Below are 12,610 nucleotides of genomic sequence, written 5' to 3'. Positions count from 1 at the left end.
AAAGGCCTGTGACAAACGAGTTAATGTCACTAGAAAGTCATTGAGACAGAGCCCAGCAGAGAAGTCAGAGCCCACTTTACCTGGAAGACAACAGGTCTAGAATCTTGCTGGGGTCCTGCATGTGTGAGTGACAGTCGTGTGTCAGAGGCAAGTTAAGAGATTGTTCCCTGAAGGAGTTACATCCAGCACATAACAAACTAAGCTTGAGTATGGAAAACAAGCTCTTGTCCAAACAGAAATGACCAAACACGGTGGAAGCTTCAGAGTTTGGTGACCATTGAAATACCAATCCCTCCTTGTACTAGGCTCTTCCTATGGTTTCCATCTTACACTTTATTTGGAAGGGAATTGAGTTGATTGAAGCTGAATGCATGATCATCGTTTTTCTTTTTTTCTTTTTCTTTTCTTTTTTTAATTCACACCTGAGGGTATTTTTTCCCATTGATTTTTGGAAGGGAGGAAGGGAAGCAGGGAAAGAGAGAGAGAAAAAAATAAAAATGTGAGAGAGATACATTGACTGGTTGCCCCATGCACCCTGACTGGGGCCAGGGATTGAATCTGCAGCCCAGGTATGTGCCCTGACCAGGAATCAAACCCTGTGGGCTAACAGTCTAACCACTGAGCAGTGCAGGGCAGGGCACAATATTTTTGTAGTTTTCTATGGCAGCCCATTTATAACATTAAAAATACCACCCTGGTCAGTGTGGCTCAGTTGTTTGGGTGTCATCCCATGCCCCAAAGGCTGCTGGTTCAATATCTAGTTAGGGCACATACCAGGGTTTCAGGCCCACTGCCTGTGATAGGGGGCGTGCAGGAAGCAGCCAATAGACATTTCACTCTCACTTAGATGTTTGTCTCTCTCTCCCTTTTCTTTGCTCACTGTCTCTAAAAACCAACTAAAACAACAATTTAAAAAATTAAAAATACCTAGGTTGATGGCTGCTTGTAGGCACTGGAGGAATTACCTTTTTCCACTAACTTTTACTATATTCTCAATTGTTGTGGCAAATGCATATGGCAAATCCTTATGAAATAAAAGTAGTGAATAAAGCCATTTAAGCCATTCTTTCAAGAAATGGCAACTTCAATGTACAAGCTCTATTCCTCTCTGCATCAGATAGAAGACTTCATTAAATATTGTTTAAAAAACAACCTAAATCAAAAAGCATTGAGAATATGTTGGTAGGTGTAAGGACACATGATCTGAAAGCCAGATATTTTCTAAATACCTTTGTGTTGGGTGCAGTGATAGAGGCCAAGGATCCAGTACTGCCTTTACAGCAGTCCAGTTAGCTGGAGATCAACATCTAAAACATAATAGTTTGAGACATGCTCTAATATGAGTTTTGTCCAGCCTCCATCCCCAACAGGTGCAGCTGACCCAGATGACTGTTTTGAGGAGGCACCAGAATGGTATTGTTAGGAATCAGTAAGGTTCCGCCTGATGAGAAGGAAGGGGAAAGGCACTCCCGGTGGCAGAAACAGCATGGGCAGGGCCATAAAGCTGAGACTGAGCCTGGGATTTTCAAAGAGCTGAGAGTAATTATACACAACTATTGTAGAACTTGGTACATACAACAGGATGGGGGATAGAAGCAGGCATGGAGGAGGAGGAGGAGGAGGAGGAGGAGGAGGAGGAGGAGGAGGAAGAGGAGGAGGAGGAGGAGGAGGAGGAGGAGGAGGAGGAGGTGGAGGAGGTGGAGGAGGAGGAGGAGGAGGAGGAGGAGGAGGAGGAGGAGGAGGAGGGACAGAGTGACAGAGTGACAGAGTGCAGTGCCAAATCAAGAAAGGCGAGGCAAGGGGGGAAGGGAGGGAAAAGTTGGTAAGTCTTAGGGCATGTGTAGGAGAGGGTGGGGGATATGTTGGCAGCAGTGATGCAACACAGAATGAGAGCTTCACAAATACCTGCAGTGAGGAAGAGAGACTCTAGGTACCTAACCACAAAACCTGACATGCAAACCAATGACAATTGCTGTAGCCAGAATGATAGTGTGTGTGTGTGTGTGTGTGTGTGTGTGTGTGTATGTATATAGGAGAAGGGCATAAGTCCATGGATTCATCAAATTAACATCTAATGACTCTCAAAATTATACATCAGCTGACAAAAAGACAACTATTATTGTGCCTTGAAATCCTTGTACCTAAAATTTCTGTGCCAGATAAATTCACTTAGCAAAGAGGTTCTGGAAAATATCTAGCCACCTTCCTCTTCCTTATGATTACTTGGGAGGGGAAGCCAAAAGACCAAAGTTACCCTCAGGGCACCTCCTCAAAGATATTATTAGATCATCTGAATTAGATTTGATTCTCCCCAGCCAGACTTTGTATCCGCTACATATCAAATTATGACCACTGCAGAGAAGCTCCTTTCTGTGCCCGTTCATTTAAACAGAGGCAGGGCTTCAAGCATAGGCATGAAAGGGAAACCAAAGGGCCCCCTCAGCCCCTGTCAGGGACTGACATTCTGCCTCCCTGTGATCTACCACACACTTCCCCTCAGACCTGACCAGAGGGGAAGACTCACTGTGACATCAACACACACCCTTCTTGCTTCTCCAGCCTCACCCACCCCACCAAGGCCCATCAGAGAGGCTTCCTGGGGAGGGACTGGTAAACACAAAAATTAAAAGGTCTTGTATAGGCACCAATTCTTTTATGTCCCTTCCACATCTCATTTGTAAGCATCTTGGAAAGAATCTTCTATGGTTTAAGTAGCAGATAGGCACAGCCTAAACTATCATTTCCCATACAGGGAAAATACAACATGCCACTTCCTCAGCCTCAGAGAGAGGGCATAAATGTGTATTCTCACCCCCCATAGACCAGCGGCCAGTGAAGAGAGCAGCTGCTGTGTCAGCCTGTCTTGTCCCCAGAGAATTTATAGTTTGGTCTAGGGATGTAATACATTTATTTACCTCATTAAGTAAATGTGCATGTACCAGACATTGTTCTAGTCACTTAGCATAAAATAGAAAACAAAACAGAAAGTCTTTGCCTCACGGAGCTAATATACAGTGATAAGTGAGGAGACCTTTTCTCCATATATAGTCAATAAAAGGAACCAGATTAAGAATGGATGCTGAATGGACATGCTCCAGGACCAAACTGGAATTACAACTAAAATACAGAAAAACTTCCTGAAGAATCAATAGAAGACTCACTGGAGAGAACCCAAATAACAGGACTGAAAGTGGAGACTGCATAGACACTGGGAGAAGAGCAGAGGCACAAAAGGGCTGGCGGTGCTTTCATAGCAGCAACTGAAGTTCCTGAGAGATATCTCAGATGTGGGGGGTAGGAAGGGTGTCACTGAGAACTCTGGGGTGTAAGGCGCAAACAGGGCACCAGACTTGAGGAGGGTACCCACATAAGATCTGGCTGTGAAAAGCAACAGGGGTGCTGACTTTCAGGAAGAGACAGCTGGAAATTCAGGCAACCTCTTAACAGGCCAATGCACAAATGTCCTATGGAGCCACCCACCTTGTCATCTGGCAGAGGGAAGGCAGAGTGGACTGGAGCTGTGTGAACAGAATCCAGGATTGACAGCTCTGGGGTTAGAGCTCAGAAAGCAGAAAAACCAGTTTCCTGTGCTGAGTCATTCCCTCATACTGGCAAGATCATCTTTCTCACACAGACAATTGCTATGCAGGAGGCTTTGGGCAAAAGACAGGTGGCCCATCCTATTGGAAAACATCTTGCCCCAGAGTGCTGAGTTTGACTCCCATTAAGAGACTTAGAATAACAATTAGCCTTCAGGCAGAAGCAACTTCCCTACCCTGTGGGAGAAAACTCTTGCCACAGCTGTGGATGATTGCCTGAGGGCAATTCAAGTAGTCTATAGATAGAGGCAGTCTCTAGGATTTGGTTCTCTGCCTGATCCAATTAGTCAAATCAGCATTTGACATTGTCCTGCACCAGAAACTGAGATCTGCCAAACACAAAGTTATGAACACCAACAGGTAGCCAAAATGAGGAGATAAAAAACAAAACAAAAAACAATCCACAAATGAAAGAACAAGAGAATTCTCAGAAGAAGAGATAAATGAAATGGAGATAAGAAATTTATCTGATACAGAGCTCAGAATATTTGGTGTACCAGTTAATAATGGGGATTTTTTTTTTCAATAGATGGAGTTACACATATGTTGATATTTATGCAATTTGATATGTACGCTATTTTGTTGTATTGACAACAAGCTTCGAAACTTCATGTCAAATTTGCTGAACATATTAACATCATAGATAACTTTACACTTAAAAAATGTCAAATTTGGTGGCAAAAAAGACAACATTTGTGGGAAGTTTTAATTCATTACTTTATTTTGAATAAAAGTGCTGCTGAATACTTCAGAAAGATTATGGTGAACATGCTCCATCTCAAAATACTTGTGAATGCTGGTTTGAATGCTTTAAAATAGATGATTTCCATGTGAAAGACAAAGAATATCCAGGTCAACCAAAAAGTTTGAAGACCAACAATTATAAGCATTATTGGATGAAAATGTGTGTCAAACTCAAAAACAACTTGTAGAAAGATTAAATGTTGCTTAGCAAACAATTTCTGATTGTTTACAAGCAATGGGAAAAATTTTAAAGGAAGGAAAATGGGTGCCACATCAACTGAACAAAAAACAAATGGAAAACCAAAAAGTCATTAGTAAAATGTTGTTTCAACAGCACAAAAAGAAAGTCCTTTTTTGCATTGAATTGTGGCTGGCAATTAAAAGTGGATTTATTTTATGAATTTGGGACGCACAAAATCATGGGTTGATCCAGGTCAACCATCAACGTCGACTACAAGGCCAAATCACTTCGGAAAGAAGACAATGCTCTGCATTTGCTAGGATCAGGAAGGTGTGGTGTATTATAAGCCTCTAAAACCAGGTGAAACCATTAATACTTATCACTACTGATAACAAATAATCAATTTGAACCACGCTTTGATCATAAAACCACCAGAATGTGCCAGAAGACAGGGCAAAGTAATTTTGATTCATAATGACGCACCATCACACACTTCAAAACCAGTTAAAGGCATGTTAAAAGATCTTGCCTGGGAAACATTAAGCCACCCACTGTACTGACCAGACCTTGCTCCTTCAGATTACCACTTGTTCCGACTGATGGCACATGCACTTTCTGAGCAGCACTTCAAAATATATAAAGAAGTGGAAAACTGGGACTTTTTAAGTGGTTTGCCTCAAAACAATAAAAGTTCTATTGGAATGGTATCCACAAATTATCTGGAAGATGGGAAAAATGTGTAGCTAGTGATGGACATTAGTTTGAATAAAGCACTTCTGATGTTTCTCTTGAAATTACCCTATTTTCTTTTATTACAAAATCTGCATTATTAACCTGATACACCTAGTAATGATGGTAAAGATGCCCAAGAGTTCACATAGTAACTATGAAAACAGAAATAAAGAATGACATAGCATAAATAAATAACACATTAGAAGGAATACACAGCAGATTAGGGGAGGCTTAGATCGAATCACTGAATTAGAAGACAAGGCTGAAAAATATCACTCAATCAGAGAACCAAAAAGAGAAAAAACAAGGATAAAACAGGAGGACAGCTTAAGGGAACTGTGAAACAATATGAAACATAACAATATTAGAATAGCAAGTGTACTGGAAGAGGCAGAAAAGGAGAAAAGGATAGAGAATGTGCCTGAAGAAATAATGACAGAAAAACCTAACCTATAAAAAATGGCATGTGGTCAAAGATGGCAGTCCCCATGTGGACACAAGATAGCCACCTCAAGATGGCCAGCAGGGGAGGGCGTTGGGAGGGACCAGGCCTTCAAGGGAGGGCAGTTAGAGGTGACCAGGCCAGCAGAGGAGGGAAGTTTGGGGCAACCAGGCCTGCAGAGAAGGGCAGTTGGGGCGGGGGAGGGACCCAGGCCTGCAGGGGAGGACAGTTAGGGGCAATTAGACTGGCAGGGTAGCAGTTAAGCATCAATCAGTCTGGCCAGGGAGTAGCTAGGGGGTGATCAGGCTGGCAGACAGAAGTGTTTAGGGTAAATCAGGCAGGCAGGCAAGCAGTTGGGACCTAGCAGTCCTGAATTGTGAGAGGGATGTCTGACTGCCCGTTTAGGCCCAATTTTACCGGGATCGGGCCTAAACAGGCAGTCGGACATCTCTCGAGGGGTCCCAGACTGGAGAGGGTGCAGACTGGGCTGAGGAATACCCCCGCCACCCCACCTCCACCCTCAGTGCATGAATTTCATGCATTGGGCCTCTAGTCATAAATAAAATGCCAAAAATTAAAGACAAAGAGAGAATACTAGAGGCAGTAAGAGTCAAGCAAACTGTTACTTACAAAGGAGCTCCCATAAGGCTGGCATCTGATTTCTCATCAGAACTCTACAGGCCAGAAGGGAATGGCATGAAGTACTCAAGGTAATGGAAAGCAAGGATCTTAAACCAAGATTAGTATACCCAGAAAAGCTATCATTCAAAATAGGTGGTCAAATAAGAAGCTTCCCAGAAAAAAAAAAAAGGCTAAAGGAGTACATTACTACCAAGAAAGCATTACATGAAATGCTAAAGGGACTGCTATAATGAGAGGAAGAAATAGAGAAAGAAACCTAGGCATAAAGAATTAAATTGGCAACAATTAAGCACAATAATAATCTTAAATATAAATGAATTAATGTTCACATCAAAAGACCGGTTTGGCTCAGTGGATAGAGCGTCAGCCTGCAGACTGAAGGGTCTCAGGTTCGATTGACACAAGAACTGGTATATAGTTCAATGAAACAGAACAGAGACCCCAGAAATCATCCCAAGCCATATGCTCAATTAATATTTGACAAAGGAGGCAAGAGCATATAATGGAGTCAAGAGTGTCTCTTCAATAATTGGTTGTTGGCAAAATTGGATATATGCAAAAAAAAAAAAAAAAAAAAAATGAAACTAGACTATCAACTTAACCCATATACAAAAACAAACTCAAAATGGCTATAGGACTTGAATGTAAGAAAGGAACCCATAAAAATCCTACAAGACTCCAAAGGCAGCAAAATTGCAGACATATGTCATAACAATATCTTTACAGACACAGGGCAAGAGAGACTAAGGAGAAAATAAACAAATGGGACTACATCAAAATAAAAAGCTTCTACCCAGCAAAAGAAACGATCAAGAAAACAAAAAGAAAGCCCACTGCATGGGAGAACGTATTTGCCAATATTATCTCTGATAAGGATTTACTATCCAACATTTACAAAGAACACATACAACTTACCAAAAGGAAGATAAACAATCCAATTTTAAAAATGGATCTAAATAGACACTTTTCAAAAGAGGACATTCAGAAAGTCAAGAGACATAAGAAAACATGCTCAAAGTCACTAATCATTGGAGAGATACAAGTCAAAACAACAATGAGGTACCACCTCACACCTGTCAGATTGGCTATCATCAACAAATCAACAAATGCCATGTACTGGCGAGGTTGCAAAGAAAAAGGAACCCTTGTGCACTGCTGGTGGGAATGCAGACTGGTGCAGTCATTGTGGAAAACAGTATGGCATTTCCTCAAAAATTTAAAAATGGAACTGCCATTTGACACAGTAATAATACTTCTAGGAATATATCCCAAGAAAACAGAAACATCAATCAGAAAGATATATGCACCCCTATGTTCATAGCTCCACAATTTACAATAGCTAAGATTTGGAAACAGCCTAAATGTCCATCTGCATAAAAAAGAAGGAATTCTTACCACTTGCAGCAGCATGGATGTAACTGGAGAGCATTTTGCTAAGTGAAATAAGCCAGTAAGTGAAAGAAAAATACCACATGATCTCACTCATTTATGGATAATAAAGAACATTATAACCTAATGAACAAAAAGATAGAAGATGAGTGAAATTACAGCGGGAAAGCTGAGGAGGTTTTTTTTTTTGTGTGTGTGTGTGCTTTGGGGGGAGAGGTAAGAGATCAACCAAAGGACTTGTATGCGTGCAGATAAGCATAACCAATGGATGCAAGGCCGGGGGGAGGGGAGGCAAGGGGAAGGTTAATGGGGAAAAAAAGGAAACATATGTACTACTATTTGTAATTTAAAAAAAATAAATAAAAACTAAGAATGTGTACACCACTACATTCATAGCAGCATAATTTACAATAGTTAATATCTGGAAACAGTCTAAGTGCTCATCAGTAGATGATTGGATAAATAAGCTGTGGTACATTTAGGCCATGGAATACTAAGCAGCAGTAAAAAGAAGAATCTCTTACCCTTTGAGACAACATGGAGAGTATCATGCAAAATGAAATAAGCAATTCAGAGAAAGACAACTATCACATGCTCTCACTCATATGTGGAATCTAAATAACAAAATAAACTAATGAATGGAGTGGATCCAGAGACATGGAAGCATGGAAGCAGAATCTAGTAGGGAAGGTGTGGGAGGATGAGGGGATGGGTGGGAGGTAATCAACCAAAGACCTTGTATGTCTATATGCATGAAGTATGGACATAGACAAGGGTGGTGAAGGCCTGGGGCAGGGATCAGCTAGAGGGGATCAATGGAGGAAAAAAGGCAGACATATGTAGTACTTTCAACAATAAAGAATTATTAAAAAAAAAAAAAAACTGGAAGGATTTGGACAAACACAAAATATATTTTTCTCTTTAAAAGATAAATTGACTATTTAAGGCAAATTTAATAACAATGAAGTGTGGGTTTAACAACTTAAATAAATATAACAGGTATGACAATAGCACAAAGGACAGGAAAAGGGAGGAGGAAAGGTATATTACCATAGGCCCTTAATAACACTTGATATTATACATCAAGTGGTATAATATTATTTGAAGGCAGTCTGTGATAAGTTAAAGATGCTTATGGTAAACCCTAATGCAGTTAGGAAAAAAATAAATAAGGACAGTTTGTAATATAGGAAGTAAAATAAATATTATAAAATACTTAATCAAAAAATGGTAGTAAAAGGGAGGATAAATAAAAATAAAATAGTTTGGGGAAGGACAAACTTTTCTTCTACTCTGAAGGCCTTCGAATTAAACAGAAACTAACAGATTTAGGGGGTGGAGGATTTCAATGTATATAGACTGCAAGAAAGAAATGGCTGTCGCCGAAACTGGTTTGGCTCAGTGGATAGAGCATCGGCCTGTGGACTGAAAGGTCCCGGGTTCGATTCCGGTCAAGGGCATGTACATTGGTTGCGGGAAGCTGGTTAATGATTCTCTCATTGATGTTTCTAGCTCTCTATCCCTCTCCCTTCCTCTCTGTAAAAAATCAATAAAAATATATTTTTTTTAAAAAAGAATTGGCTGTCTATACAACTAAAGAGTCCTAGCTGGTTTGGCTCAGCAGATAGAGCACATTGGCCTATGGACTAAAGAGTCCCAGGTTCAATTCCAGTGAAGGGCACATGCTTGGGTTGTGGGCTCAATATCCAGTAGAGGGCATGCAGGAGGCAATCAATGATTCTCTCTCATCACTGATGTTTTCTATCTCTTTCTTTCCCTCTCCCTTTCTCTCTGAAATGAATCTATACTATAATAATAAAAGGGTAATATGATAATTAGACTGGGTCTTCCTGACATCTTCCAGACATCCAACTTCCTTCTGGACAATTAGCAGGCGACATGGCCAAAAGGGTGACCAGGCCGGCAGTGGGCGAGTTAGGGAGCAACCAGGCTGGCAGGGGAGCTATTAGGGGGTGACCAGGCTAGCAGGAGAGCAGTTAGGGGGCAGCCACATTGGCAGAAGGGAATTTAGGGGTTGGCCAGGCCAGAAGGGAGGCAGTTGGGGGCAATCAGGTTAGTAGGGGAGGGCAGTTAGGGGTGATCAGGCAGGCAGGCAGATGAGCAGTTAGGAGCCAGCAGACCCGGATTGTGAGAGGAGCCTAAACAAGTAGTTGGACATCCCCTAAGGGGTCCTGGATTGGAGAGGGTGCAGGCTGGACTGAAGGATTCCCATCCTCCTATGCACAAATTTCTTGCACTAGGCCTCTAGTAAAAATACATTTAAAAAAAGCAACAAGCAGACTGTCAAATTACAGCAGGTAGGGTAGGGAGATCTGGGGGAGATAATAGATCAACTGAAGGACTTGTATACATGCATATAAGTACAACCAATGGACACAAAACTCTGGGGAGGAAGGGTATGTATAGGGGGAGGGGGGCAATGTTAAAATATGAACACAAATAATTTAATAAAAAAATGTAAAAATAAATAAATAAATAAATAAACAGCTAAAGATAGGACTTATATACCTAATTTAATATTAGAGAGGTAAAAAGCTTCTATGAAAAAAACAAATGGGTTTCTAGGGGAATAAACAGAAGATAAGAAAGCTTTTCATACTAAAATAAAATAAAATAAAACAAAACCAATGACATACAGGACAAAGTGACACGTGACACAGCATTTAGAAGGAAGGAGTAGGAAATAATTTCTGCTGGAATAAGGGCAGTTTTATGAGGAATGGGAGCATAAAAATTTGATTAAAACTCAAATATGCCTTTATAGGCTCGTGTATATTACCTCCATAGATGGTCATCGTGGACCTTTAAATATTTTCAAAACTGTTTAGTACATGACACTTTTCTCATGTTTAATGTTGATGCTTTTTGCTGTCAATGGGAGGCTTGGCCTAAGGCAACACTAGGGGAACCAGAGTGGCAGAGTGGGTGAGGTTCAAAGACCAAGCTAAGATCCTAACAGCCAGGTGTATATAATCAACTCATGGTAATCTCCCTCCCAACCTAGCAAACCACAGACACGCTTTAGACCACATGTGTCAAACACAAGGCCCGCGGGCCAAATCCGTCCCGCCAGGCCTTGCAATGTGGCCCGCACCGCGCTGTCATCTCTGCACTCCGCTGCGTTTCCATCACAATGACAGTTTATGACTGTTCAGTAAACCATTCGGCCCGCAATTTAGGCTGGATTTTAGATTTTGGCCCCTTCTCTGATTGAGTTCGACACCCCTACTTTAGACAGTTGCCCTAAAGCACCCTCTGAGCAGCTCCTCGCCACAGAAGTGTTTCCACAAAAAATTCTTTCTCAGGACAGCCCTCCAAGGTCATGAGGTCTAAGAGGGAGCCATTCACGAAATATACTTCAGAATGAGAGTATCAAGAAAGTCACCCCAAAAGCATGATAGACGCACCAAGTATTAATCTAGTGTAATGCTTTGTTTAATTTTTTAAATGTGTGTGTGGGGAGGTGAGGGGGTGGGGGGTTGGGTGGCAGGGAGGAACCATTTACTTCCTTTGGACTAGGGGTGTCGAACTCAATCAGAGAATGGGCCAAAATCTAAAATCCAGCCTAAATTGCGGGCCGAATGGTTTACTGAACAGTCATAAACTGTCATTGTGATGGAAACGCAGCGGAGTGCAGTGATGACAGCGCGGTGCGGGCCACATTGCAAGGCCTGGCGGGATGGATTTGGCCCGCAGGCCTTGTGTTTGACACATGTGCTTTGGACCATCAATTGAGAAACTGTAGAATTCCTCTGGGATTAAACAGACCTAGAAAACCTTCTTCCCAATTCAGCCAGGCACCCCTTCACCAATATCCTGGTCAGACAGGTGTCCAGTTTCTATACAAACAACTCTATCTAGGGAGAGCTACCTCCAGGCAAAGTAACGTGAACATTAGACAGAGATTTCAAAATTCTCCTGACTCTTCTTTATAACCTCAACCCACTGACCCTGGGACTGACATGATTAAAAAGTATATCAGTATGCCCTGGCTGGTGTGGTTCAGTTGGATGGAGCACCGTCCAAAAGATGGCAATTCAATTCCCAGTCAAGGGCACATACCCAGATTGAGGGTTCAATCCCTGCTCAGGGCACATACGGGAGACAACTGATTGATGTTTCTCTCTCACATCAGTGTTTCTGTCTCTCTCTCTAAAACCAATTTAAAAAAAAAAAAAAGTATATTAGTATGATTTAAATATGATTTCTTTTTAAACTAAATCCAGCCATTAAACTGAGCACTTAAAGAAGAGGGGAAAATAAATTGCTACTTTGAGAACTGATGAGCAGGAACTGTGGTTGTCCATAAGAAAAAAATATTGTGAATAGATTTTAGAAAGATGATCTTTTGGAAAACAGTTTCTGAGACCTAATCTGGCTGAGAGTTCTGAGAAATAGGAGAACTAAAGGCATCCAGAAAAAAAAATCTGACCTGGAGAGGATAACCAGTTTAGGATTAGCTGGCTGGGAGAGAGGAGCTGCTCCTGGAGCCCAGCCAAAGACAAACCTGCTGTTGTAACGTGAGCCCACCAGTTGTCACAGGGCTTACATGAGCTGGGATTGGGGGAAATGGGAAAGCAGCTGGTTATTAGTTTTTACCCAATTTGTGTCATTAAAATGAGTCCCTACACTGTAGCGGTCTTTCTGTAACTTATGCCTGAACTCTCACATTTTCTCTCTGAGTGTGGGATATCACACCAAACTGGCATGGGCGATGTCCCTGGGGATGAGGTCTAAGAAAAGGAGTGAGCTGCCTAGCTGGGTTACACTGTAATCCTCAGATATACCTACCTGCAAATGCTTACATTTAAGAAAGATATGCTAGGTTTTGTTTTTTTAAAAAACACAACTAAATCAGAA

The 12,610-nt window shown here is 41.5% G+C and overlaps 1 protein-coding gene across 2 annotated transcripts in view; it reads right to left on the bottom strand.

Moving 5' to 3' along the window:
* Positions 1 to 12,610, bottom strand: part of SVIL (supervillin) — a 212,234-nt gene that overhangs the window by 199,413 nt on the left and 211 nt on the right. The gene's annotated exons all lie outside the window — the stretch shown is intronic.

This window comes from Pipistrellus kuhlii, unplaced genomic scaffold (genome assembly GCF_014108245.1).
Source record: "Pipistrellus kuhlii isolate mPipKuh1 unplaced genomic scaffold, mPipKuh1.p scaffold_m20_p_1, whole genome shotgun sequence".
NCBI classification, from domain to species: domain Eukaryota; kingdom Metazoa; phylum Chordata; class Mammalia; order Chiroptera; family Vespertilionidae; genus Pipistrellus; species Pipistrellus kuhlii.
This window is presented reverse-complemented; position numbering and strand designations above follow the sequence as displayed.